This window comes from Pongo abelii, chromosome 17, assembly GCF_028885655.2.
Source record: "Pongo abelii isolate AG06213 chromosome 17, NHGRI_mPonAbe1-v2.0_pri, whole genome shotgun sequence".
Lineage (NCBI taxonomy): Eukaryota > Metazoa > Chordata > Mammalia > Primates > Hominidae > Pongo > Pongo abelii.
Genome location: NC_072002.2, coordinates 93,967,901 through 93,979,470, shown reverse-complemented (window position 1 = coordinate 93,979,470; position 11,570 = coordinate 93,967,901). Strand labels below are relative to the sequence as shown.

The following is an 11,570-nucleotide window of genomic DNA, read 5'->3' as shown; positions in this document are numbered from 1 at the left end:
TGGGTCAGGCCCCCACGGAGCTCAGAGCCAGGCATCGACCCGCCGTCCTCCTCCTGCATCTCCTTCCTCCCACTGCAGGCCGTGGGCAATAACACAGCGTCAGGTCAGCCCAGGGCCTGCTGCTCAGTGGGTGCTCAATAACTGCAACCTGTGGGGCCTGGAGGCCATGGACGTTTGCTGCATTCATAATAACTTCCACAGCTAATGGAGTCTCACAGCTTGTTTACTTCATTTTAAGAAGTACTGATATTTCCCTTACTATAATTTGCCCCACATTAACTTAAGCATGATGGGGTCTGTGTTTCGGATGTGTATGTGTAACTCTCATTAAAGCTAATTGGAGCTGTGTGCGTGCGTGGAAAACGCAGGGTCCTCCTGCCTCCCACAGCAGAGAGGCCAGCCTGGCAGTCGCGGACTTGCCAGGCTCTCCTTCAGGAGGTTCCCGCTCTGCTTTTGAAGAGGACGGGGGCCACCACTGAGTCCTGAAATGATGTCAAGAGTAATGGCCAAAAAAAAAAAAAAAAATCTGTAGTGACACAGTGTGGGGTCACAGAGTTGGCAGAGCCACGGTTTTATGCTTTGCTCATTGATAATTATGAAAATCTTTTGGAGAGGAGAAAAATATTTTCTGAAAAATTTCAACAGGCATCTTATCTTCACATAATTAATACACTACAGGAATAACATTCCAGTGTAAAACGTAAACTTTTTTTTTTTTGGCCTTCCGTGTAATTTACAATTGTGCATCTATCACATAATAAATGACAGACAATGTTCGTAAAAGAACATAGAGGCCTCGTGTAGCCCAGGCAGGAATCGGTAGCCTATAAAATATTGAGGGCGGCTTTCAGGTTAGTAGCCATGTGAAAATGCACGTAATCGAAGCAGGCACCATTAGTTAAGTTTCATATTCTATTCATATAAATATTTCAGGCTTCTCTCTTTTGCCATCCTATGACATTAGACACCTGCAGAGTAGCAGCATCTCTTTAAAATCCTGGATAAACTATGACACAGGCCTCCATGGAAATGATTTTCCCTTTAGTGATGGACTCATAGGCATTTTACTTAAAGTATCATTTCCTGGCCGGTCACAGTGGCTCACATCTGTAACTGCAGCACTTTGGGAGGCTGAGGTGGGAAGATGGCTTGAGCTCAGGAGTTTGAGATCACCTTGGGCAACATGGTGAAACGCGTTTCTACAAAAAAATGTAAAAATTTTCTGGTCACGATGATGCACCCCTGGGGTCCCAGCTACTTGCGGAGGCTGAAGCACGAGGATGGCTTGAGCCCAGAAGGCGGAAGCTCTAGTGAGCCAAGATCACACCACTGCACTCCAGCCACTGTGCTCCACTGGATCTGAGCAACAGATCCAGATCCCATCTCAAAAAAAAAAATTGTTTTTTTCCTTTTGTTTTAATTCACACCATAAATGTTTCATCTCCTCCTGCCTGTGCCGGGTGGCGTTGCGGCTCTGACACTCATCACCGGCTGTCACATGCTCTGGGCGGCATGGCCACACAGCGATTATGATTTCTGTAGCTTCCCTTCTGGGGAATTTGAATTCTTTTGGATATGATATTTTTGAGTGTTGATCTCAGAGTCACTGTGCCCGGTTTTGGAAACGTGGCCGGCTTCTGGGCAAACACTTAACACAGAGAGTGGCTCTGCCCTGGAAGGAGGCCTGTTGGCAGCACCAGCGGAAAGGATGCCCGTGGTCCCTCGTGCCCAGGGAAGGCCCAGCTCTCCTCGGTCCGTGGTCAGTCACACGGGAAACCACACGTGGGCAAGGCTTGTTGGAAACATGCTTGCGGAGGTCCTGGGAGCTGTGAGAGCCTCGGCGATGACGCGCTTCCGTCCCGCCTTCGTGTCCGCTTCCCTTTATGGGCTCATGAGGTCCTGGGAGCTGTGAGAGCCTCGGTGATGACGTGTTCCGCCACGCCTTCTGTCCGCCGCTGTCGTGCTTCCGTCCCGCCTTCATGTCCGCTTCCCTTTATGGGCTCATGAGTCCCTGGGAGCTGTGAGAGCCTCGGTGATGACGTGCTTCCGTTCCGCCTTCGTGTCCGCTTCCCTTTATGGGCTCAGAGTCCCTGGGAGCTGTGAGAGCCTCGGTGATGACGTGCTTCCGCTCAGCCTTCGTGTCCGCCGCTGTCGTGCTTCCGTCCCGCCTTCGTGTCCGCTTCCCTTTATGGGCTCATGAGTCCCTGGGAGCTGTGAGAGCCTCGGTGATGACGTGCTTCCGCTCCGCCTTCGTGTCCGCTTCCCTTTATGGGCTCATGAGTCCCTGGGAGCTGTGAGAGCCTCGGCGATGACGTGCTTCCACTCCGCCTTCGTGTCCGCTTCCCTTTATGGGCTCATGAGTCCCTGGGAGCTGTGAGAGCCTCCGTGATGACGTGCTTCCGTTCCGCCTTCGTGTCCGCTTCCCTTTATGGGCTTATGAGTCCCTGGGAGCTGTGAGAGCCTCGGTGATGACGTGCTTCCGCTCCGCCTTCGTGTCCGCTTCCCTTTATGGGCTCATGAGTCCCTGGGAGCTGTGAGAGCCTCGGTGATGACGTGCTTCCGCTCCGCCTTCGTGTCCGCTTCCCTTTATGGGCTCATGAGTCCCTGGGAGCTGTGAGAGCCTCGGTGATGACGTGCTTCCATCCCGCCTTCGTGTCCGCTTCCCTTTATGGGCTCATGAGATCCTGGGAGCTGTGAGAGCCTCGGCGATGACGCGCTTCTGTTCCGCCTTAGTGTCCGCCTCCCTTTATGGGCTCATGAGTTTCTGCTTCAACACCAGGCAATTTTTTTTTTCTTTTGCCTCTAGCCCAGTTTTAGAAAGGACTGTATCTTGGTCCTTCTTAATGGTATAAAAGACATCCTCAGCCCGCCAGATTCTCCTGCATTTGAGTGACGACATGCTTCTCTGGCTGTGACCAACTCTTCTCCCTTTCTTTTTAAATGGCAGGACTTCTTGTTGAATACTTGCTGGATATGAAGTGAGTGGGATGGGAGTGACGTTCCACATGGAAAAGGTGGGGATGTGAGGAAGCCCCCGTGGTACAGCCGTGCCCCCAAGTCTCCCTGACCTTCGCATTTCCATCACCTTTTAATCTTACTGACTTATTCACTGATCTATACAGCTGGCACCCTGCCGTCGAGATGGGCAGGGTTTTTTTGATGGTGGCATCAGGAGAAAGTCTGCTGTTTGAGGAAAGACCAGAAGCCCGAAGCTTCAGCTGAAGTTTTGGTGGGAATTTGATCATAGATCAGGCATCGGAGACTACTGGGGGCTCTTCTCTGCAGGCTCTCTCTCTCTGTCTCTCTCTCCCCCCACCCCAAATCAGGTATTAACCTGCTTCTCTTCCAGGATAAAGTCCTGTGATGATGTTTCCTGCAGTTATGTTGGACAGACTCTAGGAAAATCAGCATGACTACAGCGGGAGGTTTTTGGACAGTTTACAAAAATTTTTTGAAATAGTATTAGATTTACACAAAAGTTGCAAAAATTGTACAGACAGTTCCCATGTGCCCTTCCCCTACCTGTCTGGTGTCAGCATCTTGCATGGCCATGTGAGGACTGTAGAATTAAGAAATTAACATTTGCATAATGCTGTTGACTAAGTGGCAAGCTTCACTCTGATTTCACCAGTTTTCCCAACAATGTCCTTTTTCTGTTTCAGGATCCAACCCGGCGCCTCCCATTGCATCTGCTCCTCACACCTCCACCGTCTCCATGGCGTGACAGTTCCTTAGTTTTTCCTTGTTGTTCGTGACCTTCACCTTTTGGAAAGGTACTGGCCAGTCACTTTGCAAAATGTTCCTCAGTTTGTGCTTTCTTGATGTTTTCTCCTGATTAAAGTGATGCATTTTGGGCAGAACATCATAAAAGCAATGATGAATGATTTTCAACAGATCATATCCAGAGGTGTGTGACATAGAGGTGCCAAACCCTGGCGATGTTGCCCGTGATTGCTTGGCGAGGTCTCCCAGGGTTACAAAGTTACTAACTCTCCCTCTGTACTTAGTAAATAACTCCAGGAAGCAGAGATACTTTGAAAGTATTTAAATATTCTACTACATTTAAACTTTTGCTCACTGATTTTAGCATCTCTGGGTAGACTGCCCACAACAACAGTTATAGTGTGGTTTTCTAGCTCCCTCATTTCTTTTACATTTAATTGGAAATTCCAATAAGGAAGAATTTCCAAATTCCACTTGGAAATTCTCCATAAGGAAGTTCTGTCCCTTCCACCCATTATTTTACTTTACTTATTTCCATGTTGGACTTTGGAACATTTAGACTGATCTTACCATGAATTCACATGGTTCCATGTATAAAGCTTGGCTGAAAATGTCCACTGGAATTAAACCTTTATATTGGGATTTATTTAGGACATCTTCATAGGTCTGGTATCATTTTATTCTCTCTTTGAATTCATGACATTTTGCCCATGTATGTGTCCACCTCAATGCGCCATGTTAAGACTGTTGACCACTTAAGACAGTATCTTGTGATTCAGCACCAGGTACTAATCAAAATTCTTTGAAATAATAACACAGGGTCAGTGTAAATTCACATGTTTAAATATAAACAAAGAAAAAAGTTCAGAGAAAGCAAACAATTAGCGGAAGCTACTAATTCAAAAACGATGGAAACAACATCTTTCCAGGCACTATACGTCTTCATGCTTCCGTCTTTCTGAAAAATGGTGCATGGATATTAAAGAAGGTTTTTGCAGAATGGGATGATTCGGATGTCTGTCTTATGCATGTAAATGTTTTACTGCAGCTGGTGTTAGCCAGGAAACCAAGATAGTTCTTCCTAAGCTTTAAATCAGTTGTTTTATAGAGCACAAAGAATTTTTTATTATAACATAATTCTGTGCATAAAATATCACATTAAAAGAAGAAGATAAAGTTTTGTACTTTCATTCTCCATTAATTTGACCAAAAACAATTTGCAGAGAAATATAACCAATCAGAATTCACTGCTGCAAGGCCAGTAGGACTTGAGGTCCAGGTCCAGGGGCAGCTGGGGGAAGTCCTTGGTGACCAGACCCCAGGGCCGTGGTGGGATATTTTGGTGGCTGCCGTGAGAAGGCCGTTTTAACAGTGGGGAAAGCACTTGGGGGCTGACGGCTGTCAGAGTCAAGCTCTGTATCAGATGCATCCCAGGCACAGACCCTTGCAGGCACCCCTGCTACACGAGTGTGGCTCCTGAGGGCTCTGGGCTGCGTCCTCCAACGCCACGCCCTCTCCCTGGGGCGGCCCCATCTGGGACCAGCTGCCAGATGCTGACTCATGCAGGTTACTCGTGCCTGGCCCACTTGCCCCGTGGGGAGATACTGAAGGGTCCTTAGGTTCAGGGGCCTCCTGGGTCGGGGTCTCTGCTCTGTGGCCCACCCTATCCCCACCTGCCGGCAGGAGCACGGCCTATATGCTTTTGGCTCTCCCATCTCAGGGTCTGAGTCCTGGGGAGCCTGGCCTATGACAGCTGGAGAGAAGATCCGGCTTTCTGAATATCCCAAAATGCCCTGCGAAGGGCCAGTCTCCACTCGCTCATATCCTGCAGGTACTGTAAGCAGGCTGAAACGATACACTTTGGGAATGAGAAATGTCTGCCCTGCGCACATGTGCTTGCTCTCCTTGGTGATTTCAGCTCATTTGAGGCTCTCATCAGAGAGCCTCAAATGTCTACGCCTTTGAAAACCTGGCTGTCAGGATAATTAAAACTTCCTATCCTATTTTCCTCCTGCTTAGATGATGAATAGCAAATAAACTTTCTAGGAGACCAGCTCCTCAGGCACTGGCAGTCATCTCTGCTGTGATCTGGCCTGCACGGAAGCCCTCACTAATGGTTTTCAGCACTCCATTCCTTGTATTAGGGGAATAAATAATTATGTTTTATGCACAAAAAAGTTTAGCTGAAGCCTTAAGTCAGTACTCTAGAGGATGTGCCCAGAGAATGCCAAGACCACGGACAGCTCCACGGCTGGAAAGAGGATGGGAAGAAAGCCCCCGCTGGAGATAGGCATGGACGCTTCCTTACATCCGCAGTCACCTTAGGGAGCCGGGACTCTCACTGCCCCTGCCTCTGAGAATGGTGTTAGCGTCACTATTCACAGAGAAGCCCACCGAGACACAGGCACATGCTGTGAGCCACCCAGAGCCGGGAAGGTGTGGTTGCTGACAGGGGGCCAGAAGCAATTCCTTGTTTCTATTTTAGTTTTAGGGGCCATGTCCTCCTTATTATAGTACTATGCTGTTCAGAAACAACGAACAAATGACAATCTGCTCCTCCCCATTCCTGTGTTGAAACCAGGCACCACTCTGTACGTGCTCGGTATGTGTTGTGTGAAGCCTCCGAGGCACTCCTGGGTACTGATCATCACTGGAGGAGCCAGCATGTCCTTCCTGTGTGGGCAGGGAGGCTTGTGGTACCTCTCACATGTCACCCGCTGTCTACACACCACCTGCTGTCCACACGCCATGCACCGTCCACACGCCACCCGCCACCTGCCGTCCTCACGCCACCCACCATCCACAGGCCACGCTCCATCCACGTGCCACCCGCTGTCCTCACACTACTCGCCATCCTCACGCCACCTGCCAATCCCACGCCACCCTCCAGTCTCACGTCACCCGCTGCTCTCACACCGCCTTGCCTGCTGAATGGCTTTCCAGAGTCAGGAGCTGTCTCCACTTCTCTTTCTAGCCCTTTTGGGTTTAGCATCGGGTTGCCTACTTGGTAGGTGTTCATTAAGTGCTTGTTGAAAGTTTTGATGTACTTCAAAATTCAGGTGTTCTAAACTGAGCAGCAGCTGTTTTTATGAAGATGTATTTGTTTAAAAAATGTTGATCAAAATTTGAGCTGGATGTCTGATTTCTCAGTTTACTGTGTGTGCTGTTTTGATTTTACTGGTGAGAATCTTATCCTGCAGGCATCAGGCTTGCAAATCGAGTGGCTGTGAGAGACTCTGTTCCCCGGGGTCCCACGATGCAGAGTGGGGCGACTGGAGGCTGTGCTGGGCCTGCTGAGGATGGGGCACCGCCAGCTGGGTGAGCCCCTGCCTGCTAAGCAGTGGCATTCACCAGCCCGTCTCCCAGTCTCCTTCAGGTTCCTGCTGCTTCGTTTCTCAAGGCGCCCTTGGCAGGATCTTCCAGGACGCTGGTTACAAATGCAGGCTCCTGGGGCCCCATGCCTGGATCTGCGGAGCCCCAACCCCGGGATGGAGGAGCTGGGAGCCACATTCTTAAAAAAAATTTTTTTTTTAAAATTTTATTTATTTATTTATTGAGACGGAGTCTCGCTCTGTCACCCAGGCAGGAGTGGAGTGGTGTGATCTCAGCTCACTGCAACCTCCACCTCCTGGGTTCAAGCGATTCTCCTCCCTCAGCCTCCTGAATAGCTGGGATTACTGGCATGCGCCACCATGTCCGGCTAAATTTTGTATTTTTAGTAGAGATGGGGTTTCACCATGTTGGTCAGGCTGGTCTTGAACTCCTGACCTCGTGATCCACCCGCCTTGGCCTCCGAAAGTGATGGGATGACAGGCACGAGCCACTGCGCCTGGCCCGGGAGCCCCATTCTTATTTGGCTCCCTGGGGGTGATTCTTGTGCATGGAGAGGCTGTAGAGAGTGTGCCCAAACTCTTCTGAGTCTTTTCCACACTCATCGCAGAGACAGCTTCAAAAATTTGGTTTCTTCCTCCATGGTATGAATCTGCTGCCCAGATAGGGAGGCATCTTGGTCAGCCCTGTGTGCCTCAGTGGAACCAGATGGCTCGTCCTCACTTGTGGAATGGGAGTGGAGTTACGTGTGTCACTTCTGGGCCAAAGCAGCGAAGAAGCTGTTGGCTATTCCCCTGTCTGTGTCTGAATGCAGAGAATGCCAGAGCCAGGAGGGGGTAAGCCCAGGATGTGAGGAGCCTCTGCCCCAGCATGGCCGTGTATACAGCACCGATGCTGATGGGAACGGCCACGGTGGGTTGCTAGGTGAATGAGAAACAAGCTCTTCACTGGTGAAGCCCCTGAAATTTGGGGACTTATTTGCTATTGTTTTTGGAAGAGGGTGCAGGTGTAAGAGGAACCTCAGTCACAATGGTGTTTGCAGTCTGCGGGTGGGCGGTGAGGAATTGACAATGTGCTGGAGGCTGGAGAGGCACAGTCAGCGCTGGCAGTGCCTTTGGGGAAACCACAGCTGCAATGACTTAGACGGCGACCTCCTCGTCTGCTGAGGTTCTGACGGAGCCGAAGCCCAGTGCGTGAGAGCTGCCCGGGCCACTGCTGGCAGGTGCTACGGGAAGCATGAACTCGGCCATGGCTGGTGGATTTCAAGCAGAAATAGGAGACATGATAAGTTTAGAAATCAAGAGCCTTACAGAATTGGATGAAATGGTTGTGCCTGCATCCTAAAAAGAAAGAGATAAGATTGAAACATATTTTGAATTACAAAGCCTTCTCTGTTGAACCAAATGAGTCAGCCCTGCTCAAATCCGAGGCTGAGGTAGTAGCCCTCCCCACAGCTGTTTCAGTGGCCTTCAGGTGACCACCAGGGAGGAAAGGAGGGAGGGCGGCAGGGGAAGGCGTGTGCGTCTTGGCAGGTGCTTGCGTTTTCATGCCTTAAGGCCTCCCCATTGCATCCTGGGTTTGCAGCGTGAATGGTCGGTGGCACAGCAGTGCCGCGTGCAGAAAGATCTCTTTGCCCCCACAGATTCAGAGGTGGCTACAATGGTGATGGGCCAAGGGGAGTCTTCCAGGGGCAGAGCCCGGGGCACAAAAAAAAACAACCCGCAGGGGTGCTCTTTTTGGAGAGCAGACCCAGGGCCAAGGCGCCCCGCGGTCTGGGTGGAGGGACCTTGCAGTGCCCAGCATGGCGTGGGGAGTGCGCAGGGCTCACAGGAGGCACATTAGGACCCGTATGAAGGAACGCCGCATCGTCCTGTGAGCCTGGAGAGTAAGCTGGGGATAATGACTGGCGGGATTTGGGGATGGATGTGATCTGTGCCTGGGAACAGGGGTATACTCAGTTATTGGGTGAGCAGAAGGATAATGGCAGAGACAACTGACTGTCCCCCAGCGCTGTGCCCCTGCGGCCCACATCTCTCTGCTCCTCCTCACGCTCCCCATCTGTGCGTCCACCTTTCTGGTGCTCCCGCTGGACTTTTGGCACAGGGATGCCTGTCACCTGTGGCTGAGGCGAGACCTACAGGTGCAGGTGCGTCTCCTCCACCCTCTCCTGTGACCTCATTGGTTGAATCAAGAGCAGTCTGGGGCCCTGCGGGAGGTCAGAGCCACCCATGACTGGGAGCAGAGGCCAGAGCCACACCCAATGACCAGGAGCAGCCACGTGGGACCACAACTGAAACGAACCTGGTGTTCAGCCAGTTGCCACTGAGGTTTGTGATGAGGGGCAGCGTCCCCCACTCTTGCCTCCTACCTCCTTTCAGTGGCGGGGATGGGGATCTCACATTTGTGGCAAGAAAGGCACCGACTTGGACCCTGGAGCTCCCAACGCCCTGGGTTCCTGCATTGCGGTGTCTCCTGGCTCTCTTGTTAAATTCTTTCCTGTCCTCATCTTTAATGTGGCGTTTTCTCAAGTTTCTCCTGTCCACCTCCCTCCACACCCCTCACTGTGGAATGACCTCAGGAGGGAGCAGGGCTGGGAGCGAGCAGGGTGGGGCCAAGATGAACTTGTGAGTGCCGAGCCCCTTGGGAAGAGTTCTAGGTCATTGCGTGATGAACGTCAGGCATCATCCTTGGTCTTGCTGGCTCTGCACCCTCGGAGCTCTTCTGACTGCCAAGCTCTGTGGGTGCTGGGTGCAGCGGGAGAGATTGGGAGCCTGGTTCCCGAGGGCTTGCCTTGCAGGGGAGGACGGGGGGTCACTGTCCTGTGACTGAGCAGTGAGGAGGCCTGGGGCAGGCTGAGAGCAGCCTCCTCTGATCACCAGGATGAGCCATGGCCCCTTCAGGTGCTGCCCACTCCCGGCCCAGGCAGAGCGTAGTGTCGTGTGGTCTCTGGAGTGAACGAGGGGAACTGGGGAATGGGACATCTGTAAGAAGTTTGGTGAAAAAATGTGTTTTGTTTTTACTTTATGAGAAAAACAGATTACGAAGTTTTAAGGAATACATTAAATACTGGATTTGTTCAAAACCACCAAATAAAATATTTTATATTTTTGTTTTCATGAGAAACTTGAGCCGACTTCTGCCAACAGAACTTGTTTGCATTGGATTTAATGATGGAAATAGCTGTTTTCCTGGTGGTTTTCTGGCAGACAGCAAAATATTTGGAATTCATTATCAAGTTATCAACAGCAAATGCTAAATATAAATGTGATATATAGGTGTTCTAAGCCTTCTGGCCTATTTTAAATTTATCATAAAAACTTTTGAAGAAAAATAGAAACTGTAATTGGTGGAGAACCCAAAGCTGTAAGTCGATAAAATGGCACAGAGCCATTTTCCCGGGAGGAGTCGTGGGGCCGAGAGGTGGTGTCTGAGGCACCTTTCCTCGCACTGCAAGTATTTCTGTGGCATCCACAGTAACATGATTCTATTTTAGTACGTTGCATCCGTGAGGAAAAGATATAAAATCTGTTCTGGAGAATAGAGAGTTGAAGTTTTCTCTCTAATAGTGAGAGTTTTTATGAACTATTTGATTTCCTAAGAGGAAAATTATAACTTCAAAAACAACATATTTTTCAGGATGACTTCTTTTCAAAGAGTTTATGTATTTCATTTTGCTATTAATTTTAATTTGGGCAAATGAAATGATGATCTGCATCTATTCTCGGCACTCACTGCGCATTATGGTTTGCATTTTATCACCAAACTGCAAATTAAATATTGTCTTTGTTGGGGAATGATTCCTCTGTAGCCCTGCTATATGACCTGCATGGTTTTTTTTTTTTTTTCCTGTAGAGCCTTGAATTTCTCCCTATTATAAATCCAAAAAATCAAATTTATGTTCTACTGCTATATTTCATTTTCTGGAGGGACTGCAGCATGAGGAGGCAACTGCAATACCTTTGAGCCTTTTATTTTCTAAAATAAAAGGATCACATCAGCCACTTTAAGAGATAAGATTCGGGCAATCTCCATGAGTAGCGTGCACAATTTGTGCCGCTGGGGCTGGGCTGTGGGCTGGACGCTCCTCTCCCACAGTGACATTCTTGTTTGAATGCTCCACGCCTCCTTTTTTCCTAGAGGCAACTTTGACCAGAAGTTCTAGAACACTTGGGACTAAGTATAACAATAATGAATCACTCCATTGAAAATAACCTAAGAGGACATTCACCCCAATATTAACCATGTCCCAAGCCTCTCCCAGCCAGTGTCTCCAGCTGTCCTGCCCTCCCTTCCTGCCCTGTCCTGTCCATATGTGGCCAGTGAAGCTGGCTGTTCAGGCCGTGACCCAGGTGCAGGAGTGAGCGTGACCACACTGACCAGGCTTGGTGGGCACAAGCAACAAGCAGTTGCAACGGTGGCAGCTGGCCAGAGAGCAGGAGGAGGTGCAGGGGCATTGGGAGTGGGAATGGGGGCCTCGGCTTCTCTGAGAGGAGGCCGGGGAGGCTTAGCTGAGTGGC

General features: G+C 50.0%; 1 long non-coding RNA gene across 1 annotated transcript; it reads left to right on the top strand.

Annotated features, from left to right (window-relative positions):
* Window positions 1-750: 750 nt before the first annotated feature.
* On the top strand, window positions 751-4,878 carry LOC134760312 (uncharacterized). The gene is made up of 3 exons (XR_010137651.1): window positions 751-1,896; window positions 2,682-2,978; window positions 3,663-4,878. It is a non-coding gene; the product is annotated as an uncharacterized LOC134760312 (long non-coding RNA).
* The last annotated feature ends 6,692 nt before the right edge of the window (window positions 4,879-11,570 follow it).